The following is an 8175-nucleotide window of genomic DNA, read 5'->3' on the forward strand; positions in this document are numbered from 1 at the left end:
TATATATAAAACTACATCTTAGCAAAATTTATTTGTAAGTGTATTGAATACAATAGTTATAGAATATATATATGGTGGTTTGTCTTACCATCCCTGGTGTATTTTTCTGAAACATAGAGATGTTATGAAAGACATTTCATGTCTGTGTTTGTCCCCCCACCATTGCTTGACAACCGGTGTTGGTTTGTTTATGTAGCCATAACTTAGCGGTTTGGCAAAAGAGGCCGATAGAATAAGTACTAGGCTTACAAAGAATAAGTCCTGGGGTTGATTTGTTTGACTAAAAGGCGGTGCTCCAGCATGGGTGCAGTCAAAATGACTGAAACAAATAAAAGAATATATATATAAATATATATATATATGCATGTGTGTATGTGTGTGTGTATATATATATATATATACATACACACACACACACACATATATAGGCATACATATATTAATTATTGTTAGTTGTAATGTGACATAAGTTATTCAAGAGTTGAGGGTTTCATAAGTGCTTTGGCACAAATCTCGAAGCCCTCGAGTCACTTATGTGGTTTTATAGCTAATAAATCATATACATATATACACATACACACATACATATACATACAAATACATGTGTGTGTGTGTGTGTGTGTGTGTGTGTGTGTGTGTGTGTAGATATATGTAAACAAAATGTTATAATTATGTCAACTTAAATGCATCAATATGTCATGTATGTGTGTTGTGTTGTATGCTTGTGTGCTAAGTGTGTGTTAGCCATGTATGTATGTGTGGGTGTGCATTATGTATATATATTTATATATATATATGTGTGTGTGATGTGTTATGTATTACACATATGTGTTAGTATGTGTTAGTACGTGTATATATTAGTGTTTACAAAAGCTTGACTATGTTTATCTGACACAACTGTCACTATAATGACAGCAATGTGGAGTCCATGAAGAAATTATGTATCACTGGAACGCAGCAGATTCTGTATACATAAAGTACATGACATGTTCTCTCTCTCTCTCTCTCTGTATCCCATTATTCTTTGGGGGTTTGAATAATTCACCCCTGGAAACATGGATGCTTTGTTCAACATCCTTAAACAACCCTTATTCAGGAATCTTTCGAGCAGGATGAGCTACTCAACCTGATGAAAATTCTAACTGGACCCCACCTGGAAGGTTATGTACTGTTTATCTTCATATAAGATCACCGTGTTGCACACATATGGTTGTGATGCATGTGCCTGGTGTACCCTTATCAGACGGGTAGTCATGATGGGTATACTGAGCTTCATATATTTCACCCCAGTGTCACTTTGATGGCATGCACCGCTCTCTCAGTCAATAATAACAATAATAATGAAAAATAAAAAGGCATCGCAGAGGCAATGCATACCCTTCATGCACACAAGGATAAAATGAAATTTAATTTAATAAATATATTCTCTGACAAATTCATATTTCAGCAAAATTACATCAAGAGTTATTTCCCCTGTTTATCGTTTATGCATCTGTAACAAAGATAAAAAAAAATCATTTTGATTCAGCTGTCTGTCAGTTTTGAAGATAATCAAACCAAAATTTAATGAATTTGAGCCACTCACCCAATGAGAATTTCTGTCAAATTTGGTGAAAATCTGTTCAGCCGTTTTCTAGTAATTTTGCAAACACACAAAGACAAGCAACTACAATACTGAGCTTCCCCTTACAAGTGCAGGGTAATAATAATAATAATAATAATAATAATAATAGTAAACACTGCACACATCTTATAGTGAAAATAACAATGCCAAAACAAACCACAGCACATGCGGGAGCACCACCTTAAGGGATTTTAGTCGAACCCCAGGACTTATTCTTTGTAAGCCTAGTACTTATAAATATACACACACACATCATCATCGTTTAACATCCGTTTTCCAGGCTGGCATGGGTTGTATGGTTTGACTGAGGTCTGGAAAGCCAGCGGCTGCACCAGGCTCCAATCTGATCTGGCAATGTTTGTACAGCTGGATGCCCTTCTTAACACCAACCACTCTGTGAGTGTAGTGGGTGCTTTTTACATGCCACCGGCACAGGAACCAGTCAGGTGGCCCTGACATATATATATGTGTATTCGTGTATCTATATCTACATATATATATATGTATGTACGTATATATAGCCAAATGGATTGACCCTGAAGACATTGCACCAAAAATTGTGCTAGGTTGCACCTGCAACTTCCTATAATTTGGAATGTGGAGACATGTGCAGGTCATAAAGACCATAATTATATGCTGTATAAAATTGTAAAATAAACAGAAATAAATTTTGAGGATGAACAAGTCTCTATGTTCTATTATTGCTAATACACACACACACACATACATACATACACACATATATACACACATATAGGCATGCATGTTTGTGTGTATTTGTGTGTCTCTCTCTCTCTCTCTCTCTCTCTCTCTCTATATATATATATATATATATATATATATATATTTATATACTGTAATTTTTTGTATAATTAGATAGTGTTATATATATACATTAATACTTACATTCTTACATATATTTATATGTAAAATATGTCTGTATACACACACACACACACACACAAATATTACAGGAAGTACAAAAGCATCATGAGAGGGAGAGAAAGAGAGAGAGAGAGAGATAGGGAAGAGGGTGATGAGTTAATCTTACAGGTTGAACGAGACTTCGCAGATGACAATGGATCAAAGGATTATGACAAGGAAATGATATGCTTTAGGCAGAACCTATCTAAATGAAGACATCAGGCCATAATGCACGATGTGTATGTGTATATGTGTATATGTGTATATGTGCATGTGTGAAGGGTACAGATACATATGTGTGTGTGTGTGTGTGTGTGTGTGTGTGTGTATATATATATATGTGTGAACACTCACTTATACTCACACACACAAACACACAGAATCTATTACTGAAATGAATAATTTTCAACAAGTATATGCACAGGTTCCGGGTTCAGTCCCACTGCGTGGCACCTTGGGCAAGTGTCTTCTACTATAGCCTCGGGCCAACCAAAGCCGTGTGAGTGGATTTGATGATGATGATGATGATGGTGGTGGTGGTGGTGGTGATGATAGTGATGGTGATGATGATGATGATGAGGATGTTCCTTGTTGGGATCTGAGTACAGAATGTAAGAGAATACAAGGAAAAAACATCACAAGACATTGGCCAAAATTCTTGCTGATGAAGCTAAGATAGGCTGAAAGCAGAACGTTTGAGGGAGAGGTTTGTAAGTTACTTTACTTGGTACTAAGTTTTCTTGGTATATGTGTTTGTATTCCCACCTCACTGCTTTACATCTGGAACTGGTTTGCTTACATTCCCCTAACTTAGCAGTTGGGCAAAAAATGCTGATGGATGAAGTACGAGTTATTAAAAAAATTTATAAATACTGGACTTGATTTGTTTGACTCAACCCTTCAAGGCTGTGTCCCATCATGGCTGCAATCCAATGACCGAAGCAAGCAAACAATAAAAAAGTTTAAAAAAAAAACCAACAAAAATTAAGGTTGGATTTGAATGAGATTTGGCTGCTATTTCTAGTAAGTTGAGCTTGTAGCCTCTGTGAGGTGGTGAAGCAAGTTGTTTTGTGTGTTTTCTTTTTTTGTTTTTCTCTGATATAGGCGCAGACGTGGCTGTATGGTAAGAAGCTTGTTTCCCAACTACATGTTTCCAGGTTCAGTCCCACTGTGTGGCACCTTGGGCAAGTGTCTTCTACTATAGCTTCAGGCTGACCAAAGCCTTGTGAGAGGATTTGATTGATGGAAACTGAAAGAAGCCTGCCGTATATATATAATTTTTATATGTGTCTTTGTGTCTGTGTTTGTCCCCCACCCACTAGTGTAGCTAGAGTGTGTACAGCCCGGTGGGTGAGGGCCTTCCGTTTGCCACCCCAGGACACCACAAAAAACACATACTGCCTACAGCAATAGCCTACAACAGGATGAAAAGTTCCTCCCTTTTAAAAGTGCCCCCACCACCACTTGACAACCAGTAGTGGTGTGTGTATGTCCCTCTAATCTAGCAGTTCGGCAAAAGCGACTGATAGAACGAGTACCAGTCATAAAAAATAAAGGTACTGGGTCCAATTCATTCGACTAAAAACTCTTGAAGGCGGTCGCCCGGCATGGCCATAATAAAAGAAGAAAAGATACGACGTAGTGGAGGAAAGACTATCAACAGGGCCTTCCAGGCAGGTGGATGAGAGGGAGGATGCTATCTTTAGACTTCGTCCCGGATGCCTGTAGCAGAATGGACCCTGTCAAAAACACTCAAGGACCAAATAGAGATGCTGAACCAGGCTAGCGCAGATTAAGATGGGAGTTGTATTATAGAGAGAGACTACAATGAACTGGATGTACAGAGGGAGAAAGAGAGGGAGAGTGAAAGAGAGAGGGAGAGGAGGAGTAAAGAGGCAGAGGATGAGAGAGATGAGGGGTGTTATAGAGAGGTGCAGAAGAAGGCAAAGGACTGTTTGTGTTTTGTGTTGTGATGTAATTGGAGGAAACTTTTGAGAGAATTGTTGAGGAAAACATCGGTTAAACAAAATAGCTTACAGGTGAGCATGACGGGTCGCCAGGTGGATGAGAGGTAAAAAGAAACACAAGGTGGACAGAAGTGGACACTGGCTGGAGAGATGTGAAGGCTGAGTGGATAGAAGTGGGCACTGAGGAGACAGGCGTGAATCTGAGAGAGAGTGAGAGAGAGAGAGAGAGAGAGAGAGACAAACGTGTACCATTGGAAGGACACCGGGTTGACAGAAAGGAAACACAAGTTGGATATAGATACGGCGGACAGAGGTAGACAGACACAGATTGGACACAGAAGTGGACACTGGATAGTTAGACAGGAATGAACACACACATACATACGCGCGTACACACACACAAAGAATGTCACCATTTGAAATATAGATACAAATGTATAGTTATTATTTATAAATAACAGTTATTCACTGGATACCGGAGTAATAGTAATAACAGTGCATACGAGGGGCTGATGGTGATGGTGATGGTGTAAGAGGTGGTGGGGGTGACAGTGGCGGCAGTGGTGGAAGTAGTAGTGGTAGCGGTGATAGAGATGATGGCGGCGGTAAAGGCTGTGGTGGTGGTAGAGGTGGTGATGGTAGTAACTGTACTGTTATAATGGTAGTGTCGGTGGTTGGGTTGCGACGATGGTCCCGTGGTGGTGCGTAGAGTTTAATAGTGGTGTTGACAGTGGTGTAAAGGTGGTAGTGGTGGCTATTGTGTTTATGCTGTTGTGGTGGTGATGGTAGTGCTGTTAGTGGTTATGATCTAGTGGTGTGTTGGTGGCGGTGGTGGTGATGTGATAGTGGCGGTGTTGTCGTAGCGTTGGCAACGTTACGGTAGCGGCGGTTGTAGTGATGTGGTGTTTTGTCGGTGGAGGTGATGTTGCCCATATTGTTGGAGTTGTCGTTTAGTTCTTAATCAGTACCCAGAGAGTAGTCTCATAATCAGAGACCGGCAATCTTTCGGTATTAGTCTATGACGTCACCAGTAAGTGTGCGACATTGTTTCATCTACTCGACAAGCTGAACAGTGACACTCGCACACACACACACACACACACACACACACACACACACTGACTCTTGACTGACGTCATATACAAATACCGAAATATTGGCCTCAGGAGACTTCCAGCAAAAAGTACCATGCTGTATTTTTTGGCAGGTATAGTGTACCTTAAACTACATTAGACAAAGTGACCTTTTATAAGACAGTAGGTGACAGGAAGGAAAAGGAGATTTGACTGCTACTTTTAGCATGTCGACTGACTCTCTCGTTGCCTTGTGTTGATTTTGTAATTGTTGATGGTGGTAGCGATGTTGTTGATACTGTTGTTGTTATTGATGTTGTTAAATGCTGATGTAACTGTTGGTGATTATAGTCCCAGGGTTGTCCAGATCGAGCAGACCTATGGTCAAAAATCATAAATCATTCAAGCCATGACCATCCCAACTTTGGCTGCTATTTCTAGCAGATTAAGTGACCGCAGAGAGAGTGACTGCCTCGTTGACTGTGGACGTTGTTAATGTTGATGTTGCTGTTGGTGGTGCTGGTGATGATGTTGTTGATTGTTGATATTGATAATGTTTATATTGATAATACTGATGATGTTGGTGATGATGGCTGATGCCGATGCTGTTAGAAATAATTAACATACATGAAGTACATGCAATTATTCTGCCCTCACAATTTGTACAAAACAAACAGAAAAAATTAAAGAAAAGGAAAAAAGAATCTAAAATACATCCAAGTTTGTTTACCGTGTTGTAACACCAGCTTAAGTAATCACAGCTCTAAGCGGAGATCGTCCTGGTATGGGAGAGCTTAGGTAACCAGAATAAACGGAGGCTGTCCGAGTTGGAGTGAGCTTAGGTAAGCACGAATTTAGCGAAGGTCGTCCAAGAGACAGGGAGCTTAGGTAACCACAATTAACGGAGTTCGTCCTGGTTTGAGGGAACAAAATAAACCACAACTTGACAACACTTTTCTTACAATCAACTCTGAATATTGAATGGAGAATTTGCAGCATTCTGATTGGTTGAAACTCACACTCCTCCTGGCTTCTCCCTTCTTATCCACCCTCTCTCATATCATTCTTCTCTCTCTCGCCCCCTCATACCACTTCACTCAACATTACGGCCTCTTTTACTTTCTCTCATTTTCTTTCTCATCTCATTCTCTTTAATCCACATGCTATCTCCTTTTCTTATTTTCCCCCTCTCTGTCACCCTTTCTATCTACTTCACTCCGAATAGACCACTTCTCTTTATCCTCCATTTCCTCTCTTGTTTCATTCTCCTTCAGTCAGCATACTATCTCTTCTCGTTCCCCCCTCTCTATCCATGACTTCTTTCTATCTACACGACGCTCTCTATCTATTTCTCCATTTCCCACTCTCTTTTGCCCCTTCAGTCCACTTCACTCAACATACTACCTCTTCTTCTTCTTCTTTATAGATGTCTCCCCTATTTTCCCTCTTATTCTCATTCCTCTTCAGTCGGCATCTCCTTTCCTTTTCCCCCTCTCTGCCTGTCTTTCTTTCTATCTACACAACACCTCCACTTCTCACTGTCTGTCTTTCTTTCTCTCTCTCTCTCTCTCTCTCTCGCTATATATATATATATATATATATATTCTGTTTCTAAGTCTCTTTCTCCTTCACTCCTACACATTAACCTTCCACACATCTCTCTATTTTTAATCTCCATCACACTCACACTCTTCCTCTCTCTCTCTCTCTCTCTCTCTACTACACACTCAGTCTCTTTCTCTCTAACTTTCCTCCTCTCTATAACTACGTCAATACCACACAGATTTCACCCTCCTTTTAAATCTCACACCGCCTCCCTCTTACTTCTACTCATTGCTCTTTTTCCCATTTTGAGTTCTTCTGTCTCTCTCTCTTTCATCTCACTCCTCATTCTCCTTCGCATCTGATCGACAGACATAAGGAGAAAGACAGCTTGAGACAGATAGAAAGATAGATAGACAGATAAATAGATAAACAGATCGATAAATGTATTGGTTTCAAATCTTTGGTACAAGACCAGCAATCAGGGAAATTGGTAAGTCGATTACATCGATCCCAAGGTTCAACTAGTACGTATTTTATCGCACCCGAAAGGGCAAAAGGCAAAATCGACCACGGCGGAATTTGAACTCAGAACGTAAAGACTGACAAAATACCGCTAAGCATTTTGCCCGGCATGCTAACAATTATGACACAAGACCCGCGATTTCGAGGGAGGGGGTAAGTCGATTAGATCGACCCCAGTGTTCGTCTGGTACTTATTTTAACGACTCCGAAAAGATGAACGAACAAAGAGGACCTCGGCGGAGTTTGAACTCAAAATATAGACAAACGAAATGCTACCAAGCATTTTGCCCGGCGTGCTAACGTTCCTGCCGGCTCGCCGCCTTAAATAGATAGATGTAGTGAAAGATAAATAGTAAACATTACACAAACACACACACACGCTCGCACACACAGAGACACAGACGCATACACACACATACAGATAAGGAACAATAACATACACATATATATATATACGTAACATACACATATTTATACATACATAGAGGGACATACACATACCTATATATACCAACATACT

General features: G+C 40.0%; 1 protein-coding gene across 2 annotated transcripts in view; it reads right to left on the minus strand.

The window, feature by feature from the left end:
• LOC106872367 (uncharacterized) overlaps positions 1-8175 on the minus strand; it is a 115353-nt gene that overhangs the window by 96464 nt on the left and 10714 nt on the right. Inside the window, exon 1 of one of the 2 annotated variants that reach the window (XM_014919341.2) lies at positions 6319-6580. The exons of the other annotated variant lie outside the window; for it this stretch is intronic. The gene's annotated coding sequence lies outside the window, so the exon portion shown is untranslated. Of the gene's footprint in view, positions 1-6318; positions 6581-8175 lie in introns of those variants that run through there. 2 annotated transcript variants of the gene reach the window in all.

Source organism: Octopus bimaculoides, chromosome 26, assembly GCF_001194135.2.
Source record: "Octopus bimaculoides isolate UCB-OBI-ISO-001 chromosome 26, ASM119413v2, whole genome shotgun sequence".
Lineage (NCBI taxonomy): Eukaryota > Metazoa > Mollusca > Cephalopoda > Octopoda > Octopodidae > Octopus > Octopus bimaculoides.